The 18,554-nt window shown below is 34.9% G+C and overlaps 1 protein-coding gene across 1 annotated transcript in view; it reads right to left on the reverse strand.

Moving 5' to 3' along the window:
- LOC124633070 overlaps positions 1-18,554 on the reverse strand; it is a 97,272-nt gene that overhangs the window by 33,977 nt on the left and 44,741 nt on the right. The window lies entirely within an intron of this gene.

An 18,554-nucleotide genomic window follows, 5' to 3' on the forward strand; every position in this document is an offset into this window, starting at 1 on the left:
ACATTTCTCAGGCTCGAAGTTAATGGGACATCATCTCCTCGGAATATTATCAAAAGTTGAATCGTAATTGACATTCTTTCTGTTTGATCCCCCAAATTTTGTTCAAAACTTTTTCTATTTGATTACGAAATATAATTGAAAAGGTCAGGGCAATTAGATCTTTTTGTTTAGCAAAAAATTTTTTGGTAATTATAATTGAAAGATGTATTTTTAATGTCATTGTAACAGCTTGCTTTGTTATGCTTTTATTTTTTTTGTCAAACTTGCATAGATCGTTTGTAGGTTAATTAAGGTTATTTTAAATTGAAAACTTAATTGTTTATTAAGCTGAAAAGAATACTTATTCAAAACTGAAAAGAATAATTAAAATGACACTATGAATATTTTATATAAACAAAAAATAGATGCCTTAAAATATTATTTCAGACAATTCTTAGAAAACGCCCTAACCGTATTATTTTTTGTATAGCTTTTGTATACCAATGTTGTATAGTAACTATTTTAGTGCAACGTCACAAGTTTGACGTAGCAAAGCCGTATACAACCAGCCACAACAACCAGCCTTAAGTCGGCCCATTCTGGTAACAACTACTTACTTAAAGCAAGCAGATTGAACCAACGTGAAGCAAAGGTAACTGTTTCAGAATGGACCAGGGCTGATAAGCGTAGGGGTGATGATGTCCTCCTAGTCGATTATCGGCCATAGTGGCTGTTCTCATTGGAGATTAGCCAACTGCGCAGGACATATTATACTTAGTGCACGAGCACAGGTAGATGCTCTTTCTTTCTGTATACGGCCTAAGATTTGAACACTTTATATTCGGATCAGAGTTCCTCAAGATACAATGTAGGGTAGTTTCATACATCATGTGTGTTAGTCTGCCAAATACAAGAATAGTGAATACTGGCCACATTCTAAGCTGAATACAAAAGTATTGTGAGAAATGATAAGTAATTCTTGAGCCAAGGACTTGTGTGGATTTGTTTGTGGTATTTTAACAATTGTTAGCTTAGTGATTTTATGTATTTTCTCTTCTTATACATATTATGTACCCATACTACCCATAAGCGAAATAAAATCGTTTTAGTCATAGCACTATTTATAACTCGAGAACGACTGAACCAATTAGGCTGAAAATTAGTGAAATTTCACCAGGTTGTAAAATAGGTACCTATATCAGAAACGTAGTTTTCGGGCGGAAGCTACTTAGTATTATTTTTAAAGCATGTTACGTAATAAATTCTACCTATTGTTAACAAAAATAAAAGTGCTGTTTACAGTAACAGAAAACAAAGTGAGAATTAGAACTATATTATCAGTTCACAATAAACTAAAAACACATTTTTCCAACAATACACGAACATTGTTTTCAATTCATTTCACTCGGGGCCTGCCTTTATTTCAGCACTAAGCAGAAGCTATTTAAACTTCGTTACTTCTACGAAAGTTTAGTTACAAACTATTGTTTGCTTGTAGAACCACGCTTAGTAATAAATAAGTTTTCCTTAAGCTTTGCGAAGAATAAACTACCGTTTATTTTCAGCATGTTAAGAAAACCGTGAAACTTCTGTACATTAAGTACCTACCTACTAAAAACTTTGTCAAAGATACGTTGTGAAAAAAATTAAATTCTTGCATACTGCAGGCGAAACGAAAAAGTCGGGTGACAGTTGACACGATGGTAAAGATTTTTTTAAAAAGAATATCGTGATTACATATAAAGTTTTTGTCGGTCTGACACCAGTTCTCTCTCAGTATCTGATCGTCTTTATGTGCGAACTAATACTTTTAACTAAATACTCATTTGCATATTGATTTAGGAACCGTCGGAAATCAAACTGTCGGCCGACTAAAAAGTGTCTACTCTTAAAGTACGAAAATGTTTCTCAAAGATACGTTGTGAAAAAATATAATTCTTTAGAGACAGGTGTCTTAATAATTTAGCTTATAAGTACCTCAGCAAGTATTCCAATGATGAAAATGTTCCTCAGATTTATTAAATATTCAAAGAACATTTGAGAGGAAAAAGAAATATAGCGTTGGCTTTCTTTTTCATTTTACTTTGCTTCTACAAAATTGCGACTGTCATTTAGTACGAAAATTTGAAAGGTGGTTTCTTAAATCTCTTCATTTATCTTTCATTCAGATCAGTTAATATACACAAGTTTTTAAGGTAAAGACTTTCTTTTATGTCACGAAATTCTTAGTCATTTGTTTAGCCGTTAATTCTTTAGAAAAAACAAATTCTAACCCTAGCAAGGGATCAAAACTATTTTCTGAAGACCATTGACAGAGATGACCGTTAGTATCAATGTTTTCTCAAGAGGTACGGACACTTTTATTGCAAACTTTTTAATTCTAGATTGCCGCACAATGTCTTCCTTTACCGCAAATCGATGAATCAATAACTTATGAAGCTTATATATTATTTTTCCAAACTCTCAAGGGTCTGGCCCATATTTGTATTTGTACATATTTGTACTTTTTAACATTCACCTTAACCTCTAGTCCATTACACCAAAGAGTTTAATGACCACGAAGAGCCAACCTATCAATGTCAATTTAAACAGAGTGCACTTGAACTCATCCATACAAATAAGCATTAAAAGTAGATAATGTTTCAAATTGACAAGTCAAGTGTGTCGCTTCTAGGATCTAAAAACAGAATATGTATCTTTGATCAGCAGTGCATCACAAACGATGCTGTGACCCTTGAATAAGAGCGGATGGCTCATTACACTTATGTATTCTGAGAATTTAGTCGTTGGAGAGTTGAGTATGGAATTGTGTATATTTCAAAGTTTTATATAGGTTTTCATAAAAAGTGCAATATGATACAAACTTCTGTTTATTTTCTTGCAAATTATAATTTTGGAATGGAATAGAAGTTCAAAGACTCTTCAAACATTTATTCAAATAAAAAAAAAACAGAAACTGTAATCTTTGTTCTGAGGAATCTATATAAAACTAGCTAATCCTGCGAGTTTCTTATTGTTTAAACCTGCCCTGGACCTCTACAAACATTTTAGAACCAAAAAAAGCCAAATCGGTCCAGCCATTCTCAATTTTTTGTCAGAATAACGAACAGTCATTCATTTTTATACATAAGAAATTTTAATGATAAGAAATCTTTACCCTTCCTAATTAGTTGTCAAAATAACTACTTATACAAACTACCATATCTACCTCTATAAACCAAGTACGGTGGTACCGTAAATATCTAACAACAAATCGGCCTGCAGTTGACAGTCACGATTCATACCTAACTACATACAGCTTCTACGAGGAACGAGATAAACTAATCCCGGCGAACGATTGCGATTTCATGTAGTACGGATATTGAAACGAGCACAATTTTAAGAGTGTTTTGTTATGTCGTGTAGACGGATTGAAGGATAGGTGTTTTTACTTTTTTTTTTGTGAAAGACATAGTGAAAAGTTAGGCTTAGTAAAGATAGTTTGTCTTATAAAAAGTTGGTGAGCCATAAGTGTGTGTTTAAATGTATTAATTATCGACTAGGTTCCTTTTTGATTATTTATTACAAAAAAAAAAAACACTTATATGCGAAAGTTCAGGAGCGCTCAGTAGTTACACAAAAGCAATGCCCATGTAGGACCCACGCCTACGGTGGCCGGGAGTCATCTCGCGACACCCGGCGTCCATGGTGTCTACCTGGTCCAGCGCGGCGGCCGGGATGAGAGGTGCGAACTCTCTGGCGTTCCGCCTCCTCCTTCTCGAGCATGACCGCTTCGCAGAAGGAGTCGACGGCATCCCATTCCCTCTCGCCCCGGACCATGGCCTGAACCAGGGCCGGACGTGAGAGGTCGCCTTTACACACAAAAATGTAGCTAACCCGCTTTCATGTAACTTGGAATGATAAATTGAATGAAAAATGCAATTTCATCAAACAGAAATGTATGTAAAGTGCCTGAAATTGGAAACAACTTTTTTCTCTAACTTAAATGCACCTAGTTTTACGTCAACCGTAATATCATAAAAAGGTATTCAAGTACCTACATAAGTATTTGCTATAATTTTATGAATGTGAAACGTAAGTATGAATTTAGGTATAAAAGTTATTGCCTAGTTTTATTACACGACTGCGTCAGAAATATGGTAATATTTACAAAATGTTATTTACTTTTTATTTATTAAATGGAACATATAGCACCCTCTTTTACATTACTTATTGAAGGAATTTGCTGAAAAGAGTGACTACTTCACGTTATAACTGATATTAAAATAATGCGAAAAATGTAGGTATGTTTTTTCGAAGCTACTTACACAGCTAAGCCTCTGGACCTCTCTTTTAAACCTTGTACACAATTTATATATCTATCTACATTTAAGTGAAAACGCGGGAAAAACCTTATTAAAATTGAAATAAATCATATGAAACCACTTGGGCTCCTAAAATATCCGAAGCTATTTCGTCTCGCTATTTATTTTAATGAGTGAGTTAAGTTATAAGATGTAGCGCTTTGCTGCCATGGAGAGCGAGGACTGATTTATGACGAAACAATAACGAGTGAAAAGCACCATTACAGCTTGTACAGTCACGCGATAATACCTATTCAGTAACCAATATTTAAAAGCGAATTCTTCGTGAAATGTTGATTTATTCTTTGAGATGAGAGCTATTTTGTAGTGCTAATAAGTTGCTAGTGAAAATGTTAAACGTTTATCAGTACAACAAGAGAAAATTGTCATTTAATTTAACTTTGCTACATTATTGCTCGTGAGTGTAACAGCTATTTAACAGGATTTTCCACATTATTTGACAGCTTGCGATGTTTTGATAAGAGTAACGTTAAGTAAATAGGCCGTTGATTGCTGTGCCGAGTGGCATTTATTTACTCGACTAGGAGTACAAAATGTGGAATGTCCTGAGAACGCTTGATTAATGAACCCCGTTACACTATAACGTGGTATTAACATATCTCAAAGTTTGTTTCTAGAACACCTGACTGTTTGTAATAATTAGTGGTATACAACGAACAGCAGAATCAACCAGGCAATAGCCCAATGGCTAAAGTATCGGCCTGGCGATTGAGAGATCGCGAGTTTAATATCCACACATTGCATTATTGACGTGAACGCACATCAGATATAATCATATAGCTTAGTTAGACGAGTAATCAAGTCTGTTAGTCACGCGCAACCAAGATTTTTAAGTATTAGTTAACCTTTTTTTTTTAATGAAAAATGTTATAGAATGGTTTTACGTACATGGCTTGAAAGCAGTCTAGTTATGACAACAATGAGTCACTCGTTCGATCCGTGTAGCACTTAGGTCGTAGCACAAGGCACAAGCCCCTCTTCTTTTCCAAATAATAACAATAATTAAGCCTTGTTCTTACGAAAATTAATAACATCTATAAACAGACGAAATATTCATTGATATTACTGAAGATTTTAGCCCTGTTTGTTATTAATCATAGCTGTGTTGAAGCAAAGCTTACTGGTAAACCCGACCGCCATTGTTGTTTGTAGCTTTAATTACTGGTTTGTCGTGAACCGCATTATTCGTACTAAACCTTTAAGTTGAACTATTGTTATGCAAAATAATAATTTTGGATTAGTTGGAGGAGCTACTTAATTCATCATTATCTGCCTAGCCTTTTCCCAACTATGTTGGTGTAGGCTTTCAGTTTTAACGTGAATGGATGACGTATGGAGCAGCTTAATTCTTCCAGTTGGACGAAACCATGACAATAGAGCATTAGTCCAAATAGAAGCCAGTAAAACATCTACCCAAGATTTCTATATATTTAGAGATCCTATTTTTTATCGACTTTCACGGTGAACTATTTTATTTACGCCTCACACAAAAACCGCATTAACGATAGTAATTTTAATTCATTCACTCCTTATTAAAACATCATTTCAACTATACTTCGAGTGGCTAACTAAAAACAAAAGGGAATCGATATTTATTGCATGAATAATACATTCCTACAGAACCAATAGGTACAGTCGAGGACAAATGGGTTAAACCACAAGATTTACTACATGCACTTACCACTCATCATAATTTACCCGCATAATGCAATCGGTCGAAATATTGTAAAGGTCATGAATAAAAATATTTCATAAACATTTCTTAGAAAGATTTCTCAGAACTAATGTTTCTGATGAAATAATTCTATACAAACTTATTGGCATTAAAATTATATGGACTTTCATTTTATTTTTTTTATTTTTTATTTTATATATTTAGGTTCACCTACAATTGCTTACATCAATACTTATAATTAATACATGCTGAAAATAATTAGTAATAACAATGTAGCAATTACTTAAAGGTAAACACCGCTTATGTTAAGTAACAGGGTTTAACTACGACCTTAACTAAACACTTTTATTTATTAAATTAAACACGTTCTATTTACGTATGGAATAGGGTAGTTGACTGCTATTAAAAATGTATATGTAAATATTATTACCTTGAAGGTTGCTTGATATTTTTAAATTTTTCAATGATGGTTATATTTTTTTGTAAAATTTTGAATAAACAAATAGAAAATCAGTCAACTATCCTATCAGTGCATCTCAAGATTCGGTAAACTGATTAATAGGGCCTTTTTTTTGGGGATTGTATCAAAATGTAAATCAATTAAATCACTGAAGCTATTTACTACCTTACTCATTCGTGCATAGGGAGAATTGGCACCCAGTACTGTCCTTCTTAGAGGTGGATAAAGTGGTGTGACTGAGCTACGAGGAAGTCTCGCAGGAACGCGAAACCTAAAAAGGGAGAGCAACCGAGGACAGTCAATCTTATGTTCTAGAATTTTATATGCAAACATCGCATCATTCAAACATCTACGATTTGCCAGTGATTTTATGCCAAAATGTTTTAATCTACCTTCGTAGGAGCGAATAGTGCGTGATATTCCTTTAGAAAATGCGAGATGCCACAGGAATCGTTTTTGTATTCGCTCAAGGCGCAGTGAGTGAACTGCATAATGCGGCCGCCATACCACGCTACAATATTCTAATATGCTGCGAATTAAACTATTGAAAAGTAAAATTTTGGTTTTGGTGTGACGAAAAGTTTTACAATTTCTTAAAACAAAGCCTAACATTTTAGAGGCTTTTTTACTTATGCTGTCCAAATGAGGTTCAAACGTCAATTTTTTATCAAATAAGACTCCTAGGTCCCTAATAGTATCAACTTCATTAATTTTGTTTTTCTCTATATAGTAATTAGAGTTAATACAATTAAATTTGCGCGTAAATTTTATATAATAACATTTATTACAGTTTAGACACATTTTATTGTTTTTGCACCAAAGGATAAGCCTGTTAAGATCTTCCTGTAGAAGTATAGCATCACTTTTTGATTCTATTTTTCTTACGAATTTTAAATCATCTGCATATATAAAGACTTCCGAGAACTGAAAACAGTCCTGGATGTCATTTATAAAGAAATTGAATAAGATGGGGCCTAGATGTGAGCCTTGCGGTACGCCGGAATAAATATGAAACAAAGACGACTGATACCCATTTAAGACAACAAAAAAGTTTCTATCTTTTAAGTACGACGACAACCAGTTGAGGAAAGAACCAGTAATACCATAAGCTCGTAATTTGGCAATTAAGATGTTGTGGGGCACTTTGTCAAAGGCTTTACTGAAGTCCGTGTATATGACGTCAGCTTGATGACCTGAGTCTATTGTTTTTATCAATAATTCAGTAAAGGGAACTAGATTTGTACTTGTAGATCTAAGTCCAACAAATCCATGCTGGTGGTCACTTAAATAAAGTCTCAGGTGGTTTTGAATGTAAGGACAGATTATTGCTTCGAAAATTTTGGCAAGTGATGACAATATCGAGATAGGCCTATAATTAGAAACATTTTCGTTGTTATTTGATTTGTGAATTGGAACGACTTTTGCCACTTTCCATCGCGTGGGAAATACACCAGTAGACAGAGACTTATTGTAAATGATCGTAATAGGGCGTGCCAACCCAGAAGAACAAGCCGAAATAAAGATGGGTGGTATTCCGTCTGGTCCGGCTCCCTTTCTGGTGTCTATACTCTTTAATTTTTTTAATACTACATTTTGATCTATGATTGGACTATTTAGGCTTAAGCTATTTCTTTCTAGAGATTGTAAGTATTCTGAGTTAAAATTATTATCAAAATTTTGATTTAGGCTATAAGCGGAGACAAACTGACTGGCGAACAACTCACATATTTCTGTACCGTCAGTTGAAGTAGTTGTCCCATTCGTCATTGACCTAGGGTATGTGCTTGAACTTCCTCTTTTAGCTTTCACATACGTCCAAAATAGTTTAGGATTTTTGCCAAGTTCCTCTTCCAGAAGGTTAATATATCTATTGTAACACTCAGTGGCAAGACGATCACAATCTTTACCTATATATTTTAATTCTATGGCGTCTAAGGGGTTATTATATTTTTTAAAACGCTTTCTGAACTTATTTTTTTCATTTAATTTTTTAATTAGTCTGCTATTAAACCACGGAGGGTATTTATTACCTTTTGGTACGCGATATGGGATGAATTTTTTTATAGCAGAATTAACAACCTCATAGAAGACCTCTAACATTTCGTTCACACCACTAAGTCCCTCAAACAATTGGTCCCAGTCCTGTTCTTTTAAGAATTTACAAATTGATACATAATCTCCTTTGTGAAAATTTGGTCTTACATTTGCAATATTATAAGGTAAATTGGTTGTTTTTGGAATAGTGATAACAATATCTAAGGGTGGGTGATGTTGATCTACATTGCTTATGGGGTTTAAACATTCATTAACACTGCACGTTGACAGAGTGGAAAATACAAGATCCAATATTCGGTCAGCAGAGTTTGGTACAAAGTTGAACTGATCGAGTCCATTTGCATACGTAAAATCTAGCAGAGTATCACATATAGCAGAGCATGACGTTTTTTTGTGACATGTTACATTTTTTATTAATTTCCAATCAATATTACTTAAATTGAAGTCACCTATAATACAAACTTCAGTGTCTGTGATTTTTTCAAAGACTGCATTGCAATGATCGATATATAGTTCTAAAGAGGGACGGCGAACAGGCGGAGGTAGGTATACCGCGCAGAAAATCAATTGACGCGCTGTGTGCATTCCTGATATGTCTAAAGCTACCCATAGGTCTTCGCAACCGCTTTCCCATTCTTTGATGCGTTTAGATTTAATACTATTCTTTACCGCAATTAAAACTCCGCCACCATCTTTAGCTTGTGAAGTAGATGTATTTCTATCCCTCCTATAAACTACATATCTATCATCGAACAATTCGCCGCTCAGTACCGAATCATTAAGCCATGTCTCGGTTAAGATAATGACATCATAATTGTTACAAGAAATATTACGATAAACTGTGTGAGTTTTTGTTCTAAGACCGCGACTGTTTTGGTAATATATTTGTAAACTTTTGAATTTTATATTAATAATAATGAGAATAACATCCCAAATTATATAATCTACGATAACACTATAATTAGTAAAAAAAAGAGAAAAAACAAAACTACAATAACTTATTTAAAGTGTCCTGGTTTTTTATAAGTACATGGTCCGCATCATCCGTTTTTTTGACGAAGATCCTTCCACCTCGCACCCAAACATACTTGTACCCCTTCTCCTTCGCTTTAAGCCTGGTGGCAGCGTGGAGCGCTTTATTCGAAGGCGATAAATGTTCGACGACGTATACCGGTGTTTTGTTGCCTGCGAGTCCAAAATTAGCAGTGTTCAGTTTATTCAGCGAATGTTTCTTATTGTACTCGATAACAGCGGCTAGGAGAGAATCACGCGTTCTTGGCGACGCAAGCTGGACGACAATAGACCGAGGGCGAGGATTTTTGGTATTCAGCTTAGCGATACGAGTGGCATGCAGTATATCGACATCCTTCAGTTCGTATCCGACTGCAGAGCCGAGTTGTTTAACAACGGTGTACAAGTTCTCTTTTGTACTTTCAGTCAAGCACTGTATCTCTAAGTTGTTTGACCGTGCATGTTGCTCTAGATAATTTAATCTGTAATTTAATTCTGCTACAGTATTTTTTAACTGACGATTCTCGTCCTCCAGACCGGCAATGCAGCTCATAGCCTTAACATGATCAGACTGAAACTCGTCAAATTCTTTCGTGTGAAATGTAAGCGACGTTTTCAGTTCATCTACATCTTTCTTTATTGGTTCCAGCTCCCTGTTAATCGTCGAAACTATTGTGTTATTTATTTGTTGAAGTAACGTAGCGAACTCAGTCTTAATGACTTCCTGAACGATGGAACGGACGTCATCAGCGGTCAGAGCAGTCGATGCAGGTGGCGAGTTTAACGCCTGTCTCTTATTGCCCCGCGTAGTGGAAATATTACGCATAGGAGTACTATCTTTCGTAACCGTTTTTGAAATTAATATCATACAACCCGGGCACTTCCACTGACGATAAATATCCGAGTCATTGGGAATTTCCGGTATTGACAAGCAATGGAAATGATACGATTTATTGCATCGAATGCAGTTGATAAACTGCTCATAATTCTCCGTGTCTTCATTAGTACAACATGCCCACGACGGTGTAGTCGTCATTTCAATATGCTGTAGATTAGACCGTTGAACAAATTATGCGTAAAATTATAATAACAGACAGCCAAAGACCACCAAAAACTTCGGTACAGTTACAATAACTTCATAGTCCATATCCATTGAAAGTCACATTGTTATGTAGCCTCTCGATGTATCAAACTATAAAACAGCGAAGATATGAAATTGGTTCAAACATTCTGTCCGCGACTGTACCTGTAGTCAGTGGGTACGTCGATAAACAATTGATGGCTATAAACTATGGGGTTCAATGACCCTTTTGAAAATAGGGGAAGAAGTTTTAGGGGAATTGGTTGGACATTGCCGGACAGGATAATAAAGATAGGTTGGAGTATTAATCAATGTCGTTGTGAGTTTATTTGTTAAATTGAAAGCTAGTTTGCTTGGCTTGTAGCGCTTAATTGTGACATAGTGATAATTTATTTATAATTTTTTTCATTTATTTATTTATTTTTATTTATTTTTTTTATTTACCGTCCTCAGGCACGGTGGAGTGATGACTTGCGCAAGACGGCTGGCAGGAGCTGGATGCGAGCAGCCGAAAATCGATCTCAGTGGCGTGCACTTGGAGATGCCTATGTCCAGCAGTGGACTGCTATAGGCTGATGATGATGATGATGATGATGATAATTTATGTGTTCTTTAAAAACGAGGCCCAGGAATCGTATGTTATACTGAAATGCTAAACTGCTTTATGTACTTAGGATATAGTACACCGACTTACTGCTACCAAAGGTTGGTATTTTCTAAGCACACACATGTTAAGGAAATAACAAAATAACATAATCTAGTCAATGTAAAATAACTTCAAGATAATCCACTAAAATAAAATAACAAAATATCGACACCAAGTCACATCACTACAACAGCACCACAATTCTATCGATACCCTCAAACAATAGTTCAGATAACATCGACAATACAAATACAATACAGAATTACCTTTACAGGTCCAAGCACTTACAACTGAACAGGTAGATAATACTAGTGTGTGACGTCATTTGAAGACAAATGTTGTAAACGGCACGTGTAAGGATTAGTCAGGAACTAGCTGTTTCCCAACGGGTTTGCCTGTGTCCCTAAGAAACCAATTTGGGCACGTGGATAAAAAGTAGCCTGTAGTATTTCTGGGTAAATGGGCTATCTGATAAAGAATTTCAGAAATCGGACGAGTAGTTATTGAGATTAGCGAAAACAACCAAGCGAACCCTTCAGCTCTATGTACAACAATCTGTTCAGTTTAGTGCAAGTAGACCTTAAATCTTTGCAGGATATATAAGTTAATAGTTCTTAATTCATGTGATCTATGTTTTTTAAATAAATTTTTATTTATTTATTATTATTTAATACTCTTATAAAACACTATTCAATTAATTATATCATTTCATGAAAGACTGTAATGAAAAATATTTATTTTAAATACTTAATTTAGCTGTTAATAATCCAACTGTTTAATCAATGTGTTAATGTATACTGTTACTGTTACAGCCTTTTTATCGTCCCACTGCTGGTCACAGGCCTCCTCTCACATGGAGAAGGATTGAGCATTAATCACCACGCTTGCTCAATGCGGGTTGGTGATTTCAGACTTTATAGTCCAGGTTTCCTCAAGATGTTTTCCTTCACCTTTTTATCAGCCATTGGTGTCTAAGTATACTTAGAAAGTACATACAAACTTAGAAAAGTTGCATTGGTACTTGCCTGACCCTGGAATCGAACCCACACCCTCATACTCGAAAGGTTGGTTCTTTACCCACTAGGCCACCACGACTCTTAATGTATGTACACTAGTAAATACTGAAACTAACATATTCTTTAAATCAGATACGCAGTTCCGCTCAATACATTTACTAAACAAATAAGCACTATAATAACATTTACGATTCTGTTTAATGTGACAGTTAAACTGTTTTACCGTTGTCCAGAGTGTTTTATCTAATATACTTGTGTTAGAGTAACCACACACTGCCAACATTTAGTCGGCCGATAGTTTGTTTGGGCTCATATATCAGTATGAAGATGAATGGTAGTACGCACATTACAAAGATCAGGAATTCAGTCGTAAACAGACCGACTGAAAACTTTGATTAAAATGAGGATTTATAATAAAAAATGTTTGCTAACTATCGGGTCAACTGTCGGCCGGCTATTTAGTCTGTGTGCTGGTACCTTTACTATACACTTTATTTACTTTACTTAGGTACAAGACCCTAAGTGTATGGGACGATGAGTTAATTTATTACAGAAACGTTCGGTAATAAAATGTGAGAAGTTATTTATTTTCGATATAAAATATGAAAGGCTTGAGGATAAACGGATTATGTCAAAGTGTCGGGTGTTCAATTGAATTTTAAGTTGCGTTATGTATCAATTTGTTTAAACGTTTCAATAAAATATGAAGAAACAATATAGTGGTCCAATATTGGAGTTCAATATAATTTTCAAATAGCAACACACTCACATCGTTCAAGAATAACAAATGACGATCAAATTCTAGAATCCCGCAATGACATGTCAAAAATTACACTTTATGGAATAATAGGTTACATCTTTTCTCCGTAGCTCCTTTTACTATTAAGTACCTCTACTACTGTATTTCTACAAAGCTCCTGTACTTATAAAAATAGTTCACACGTCACCTCCGCGTACCTCGTTTTACACCGACCCCACCACAATCTAATTACGTGGCACAAATTGGAAACTAAATCTTCGATAAATTGTAACACCTACGTACTATAGTAATTAATTCTTCATCGACACGGTGCTAGTATGTGTAGTGTTTTGTTTTTTTCCTCGTAAAATATGTTATAGTTCGGCCATTCAGAGAATGCGTTCCTGACACGTCGCGATTGAACTGACGACGTAACTTTGCAATGGCGTTGCAGTTACGATAAAAATATTTTTGCTGGTTGTTTACCGTTTTAACAATTGAGGAGCATTAAAACAACATTATTATATCAATAATCAATGAATGTTATTACGTCGTCAGTTCAATCGCGACGTGTCAGGAACGCATTCTCTGAATGGCCGAACTATAACATAAGTTCAATGCACGGATAGATAATAATCGCTTCACATGATATTACAAAGTGCTCTTCTTTGTTTTTTTGCATCTGTCTGTCTGTTCGCGATAAACTCTCAAATAGCTGCACGCATCTTCATGCGAATAGTGACATAAAATATTATAGTGGCACAAGCATTTGCGCAGACAGAGGTGAACTTTTTTTTCTTCACTCTCATAGCCCGAAGGGACGGCAATTCAAAACAATCGGAGAGATTCCTTAACTCAATAAATAAATACAAAGATTAAATTGAATTTTCAGTAGCGGATTGCCAGCAGATTGTGGCAACATTACAATATCAGTAAGTGGTTTTATGCTAAAGTTTCTTGCACCTTGCTGTAATTTATTGCAATTTGCCGCAGTACCTTGGAACTTATTTTATAGACAAAAAAATTGTTTATTTATGCCTAGAACATTCATCATCATCAACAACCTTTCAATAGTTCCACTGCTGTGCACAGGCCTCTCACAAAGAAGGATTGAACGTTAATTCCTACGCTTGCTCAATGCGGATTGGTTGGTGTCCAAGATATAAATACCTATTTAGAAAATATTAACACTTTGATTATTTTTTGTCCCACTTGAGAAGTTGGCGTTTTTACCACTAGGCTACCACGAATTGTTCCTAGAAAATTATTAAGAAATACATAAAACAAAAAATAATTAAATTCCAAGGCTAACCTAAATCTTTACGTAAAAATCTGTCATTATCGACGGCTTCCCATAATCGATCATTTCGGTTTAGGCAAGTATTGGTTGATTTGTGTGCGTGAGACAATGATGGATAACTCAATCACACAGGTGCCGTGTTGGCTGCTTCATGAGTGGAAAATGTGATAAGCTATTGATATATGAGTAATGAGTACGTTCTAATATTATTATATTAGTGTTCCGACTGATATTCGGAGGTTACGTGTCGCTGTGATCCGGTATCTTAAAGTGCTTACGGTTATTTTGTAGTTTATCAAAACAGAGTATTTGCTGATACACTGGCAATAAATATTTTAATAAATAAATGTATGAAAATATTCCTTATTGCGTAATGCAAGATGTTTTAGCATATCTGGCGGGATTTGCTTACTTAGAAGTGTTTCTCCGTAGCAATCTTCAGCGTTGTACATATAACCACATGCATTGCTATAATACTTATATATTATCTTGAAACACAAACTAACACATATAATAGTTGTTATCATGTTGGCTAGCCAAACAGAGCGTGTTGTCTGAAGTACTGCTTCAAACGTCATGCATTTCAACGCAATTTGAATGACGTAACTTTGTCCTCACAGAAAACAACAAACAATTCTATTAAAAATAACTTTTGTGATTTGCGTACAAAATCACTATAAGGCACTAGGATAATTTGTTTTGGGAATCGGGGTCATCAATACTAAAAGGGTGTCATAAATATTTTATTTTTTTCCAATAAGTAAGTGACTTAGAAAATACTTAGTTTAGTAAGGTACTCTAATTTCAGAATACCTATAGAATTTTTATATATATTGTCTGAAATACATTTCTTACTGTTCATACGGATACAAAAGCAGTCATAAAGAAATAAGTAGATATTTCTATTTTGCAAGCGAAGCCCGAAGATCAGAATCTCCATTTAAACCTTCGTAGTAAAAGAACTTTCATCATCCTGATATCTTTCAAAACCTTTTCCCGAAAAAACGACAACCGAATTCCGACTTTGCCTGCGACAGTATAAAGTTCAATTTTGAGAAATAATATTTGTTATTGCTCCTTTTTCTCGAACTGTAGGATACTTTGAAAGTATTTCGTAACTCAGGTGTCATAGTAGGATGGTTGCATAAATAAATATATAATACTAGTCGTTTTTCCTCGGGAAGAATGTAGCTTTCCAACAGTGAAAGAATTTTTCAAATTAGTTGAATAGTTTCGGAACCATTACCATTATCACAAACAAAAAAAAACCTCTTTGTGATATTAGCATAGATAAGTTGAACTATCAGCCAGTAGAAATAAGATATACAAAATAAAAACCTTAACACCTTCAGCATAAGGTTGTTTTTACATTACAGTAGAGCTTAAACAAATGCAATAGGAATTTCCCTGCGGCCTGTGAGTCGTGTAAGCGATTAGGGTAGCAATGCACCAGATCATACGACCGGAAAATGTGATTGCATTGCAACGATTCGAATCAATTGCTTGGAACAAATAGGAAATGTACTAAGCCATTTTTCTTATTTATCGTTAGTATTACTGTTACTGGTACTTGTATTAGTTTACTACTGCTATAACTGAAAAGTGTAATAAAATCCGTTCAGTAGATTTTTTGTGAAAAGTTTGTACAAAAAAAAAATATGATGAGTTTTTTTTACTGAAACGACCTAGTCTCAAGTACTAACAAATTTTGAAATACGAATTGAAAAACTTATTTCAACGTTACTAGAAAATAAGCAGCTACTTATAAGTATATGAAATTATAATTGTATTGTAGCAATCGTTTTCCTCGTACTACACGGCAAAGGTAGCGCAACGGTAAAACCATTTTTTTGTTTACATCACAAACGGTATTTTCGTTAATTTCCTTGCGGAAGCAAATGTAATCAGATATCAGACGTTAAAAATGGAAAGGATATTATGAAAGAAATGCAAAGTAATTACTTTTTAAATAAATTAAATGGAGATTTCATTTTTGTTATTCGAATGAATTTGAAACGATATTTGAATTAGGTTTTTAAAATTTTCCTCTGTAGAGTGCAGACTTAGATCCTGCTTTATTTTCTAACAATTTCTCTGGCTAACCTTGACAATGTTGGAAAATGAACGAAGGAAACTAGGTAAAATATTAATAAAAGATACAATACTAATCCACTCAACCATGAATTCATCTTTAAAATAAAAGAACAGTGTCGACTTAGAGTTGTTGCACACTGCAGATTAAACAGTCGGCCGAAAGTTGTCCCGAATGGTTTGAAAAAATATTTTTGTGACTTCAATTAAAGTTTTTAGTCCGTCTGATGCCGGCTAAATACCTGATCGTTGTTATGTGCGTACTGCCATTCATCTTCATACTGATTTGTGAACCCGAACAAACTATCGGCCGACTAAAAGTTTGCAGTGTGCTCTTGCAGGGTACCTTCCCTTGAAATTATACGGGTACATCATTCAGCATTTTCTTTTTCTTTTTAGAATACTAAAACCTCCGTTCTTTCTACAAACCTAGTTTCCGAGAAAGTAAACACGAGAAAAAAGGCTTGATACGAATTCGGGATTAGGATCAAGTTGATCTGCGCTTACTAAAGCAAAATCTATTGTTATAAATTGGTAAGCTACAAAAGGTTGTATGTTGAACTTAAGGAAAGTTGCAATTTGAGACTTATGCTCTGCGCTATAAGGTAAGGTATGAGGATCTATGATAAGGATTTAAATGTTTTCTTAGGATGAGTTGTGATAAATAAAATAAATAAAATAAAATGTCATTTATTTCAGGCAAAAGTTAATACGGTTGCAAAAATAAAAGACTTGTCAATTTACCTATGTTATACAAGTTGTTCATGTAATTTCAAAGTAAATATTTTTCTTAAAATATTGTGTGGTTTAGTACAGATACTAAAATATTTTTTAAGAGTTTAAAATATAAGTATAACCAGCTCAATAATTAAGTTATTTTTCTTGATTGAGGCTTAAGATTGAACGATATTTCAATTTTATTTTCAGGTATCTGTCTCGAAGGACCAACAGATATAGGTGTTAAGTATACCCAATTTTTTTACCACGGAAAAGGTTAATGCCACAACATTTTTCCGCCCTAATCCAGAGACAGGAAAGTATGCTAAAGAATAAAGACATAAAGGCTTATTATAATTTATAACATACCATAAAGGAAAAAGTATGATTCACATTCACTTTCACATGACTGATGAAACAGCATACAATGCTAAAATAATATACAAACAACTTACTTTTCTTGGCCAAGGCTGGCTGCCAAGTTTCCAGATAGTCACGTCATGCCCTTGGCAATGAAATTTGTGCAGACGTTTGCCAAAAAAACTGTGTTAAACGCGCCATATTTTATTTTAATCTACCGTTTAATTTATGAGGTCGCTTGGCAAATGTGTCAGCCAGGTGTGGCAGAATTTTAAAGCTACTTAACGCCAGAATTTGCAGTTTATTTGATTGCTGAGTTTGAATATTTTTGTGGTAACGCTTTTCAGTGTTTCAGTATTCCTTATAATGGCGTCCACGGCCGATTTCGGCCACGGCGGCTGTTCTCATTTAAGAAGATCAGCCAGCAGCGCAGGACATATTATTCCTTTACTCTCATAACCCGATGGGACGGCAATCCGACACGACCGGAAAGAGATCAGGCGCAGGACCAACCACCAACTTCCAGACTACGTGCTGCTTTGTGAAAGTTTAAGAAAACCCACAAAGCGATTTCGGCCCGACCCGGGAATCGAACCCGAGACCTCGAACACAGCGGCCGGGCTTGCGATCACTAGAGTAGACCAACGAGACAGTATTCCTTAACTTCTGGTATTAATAGTTATAGCACCTTTTCTTGGTGCATTCTGCAAGCATTAAGTTTGACATTCAAAATGTTTGAAAAGAAATGGGCTAACACAAAATTAAGCTTTTACCAGTTTATGCAACTAAAGTTTAAACAGTACCCAGGACTGGAATTTAACCTCACCAAGATAAAATGCAAATCGCACATAAATGACTATCACAGTGAACGAAACTTTTCAATTTAATGCATCCATATAAATTTGCAGCGCATTGGCGTATCTAAGCAGTATTTTATCCAGACTGAATGGAGATAGGATGGCGCCGAGGGAGACCGCCGTAATATTTGTGGTGCCCTCAAGATTGCATTGCAATTTTTGCAAAAGGGTCTTTAGAAGTCACAGTTTATACTTTTTGGATA

The sequence above is a fragment of the Helicoverpa zea genome, chromosome 9 (assembly GCF_022581195.2).
Source record: "Helicoverpa zea isolate HzStark_Cry1AcR chromosome 9, ilHelZeax1.1, whole genome shotgun sequence".
Lineage (NCBI taxonomy): Eukaryota > Metazoa > Arthropoda > Insecta > Lepidoptera > Noctuidae > Helicoverpa > Helicoverpa zea.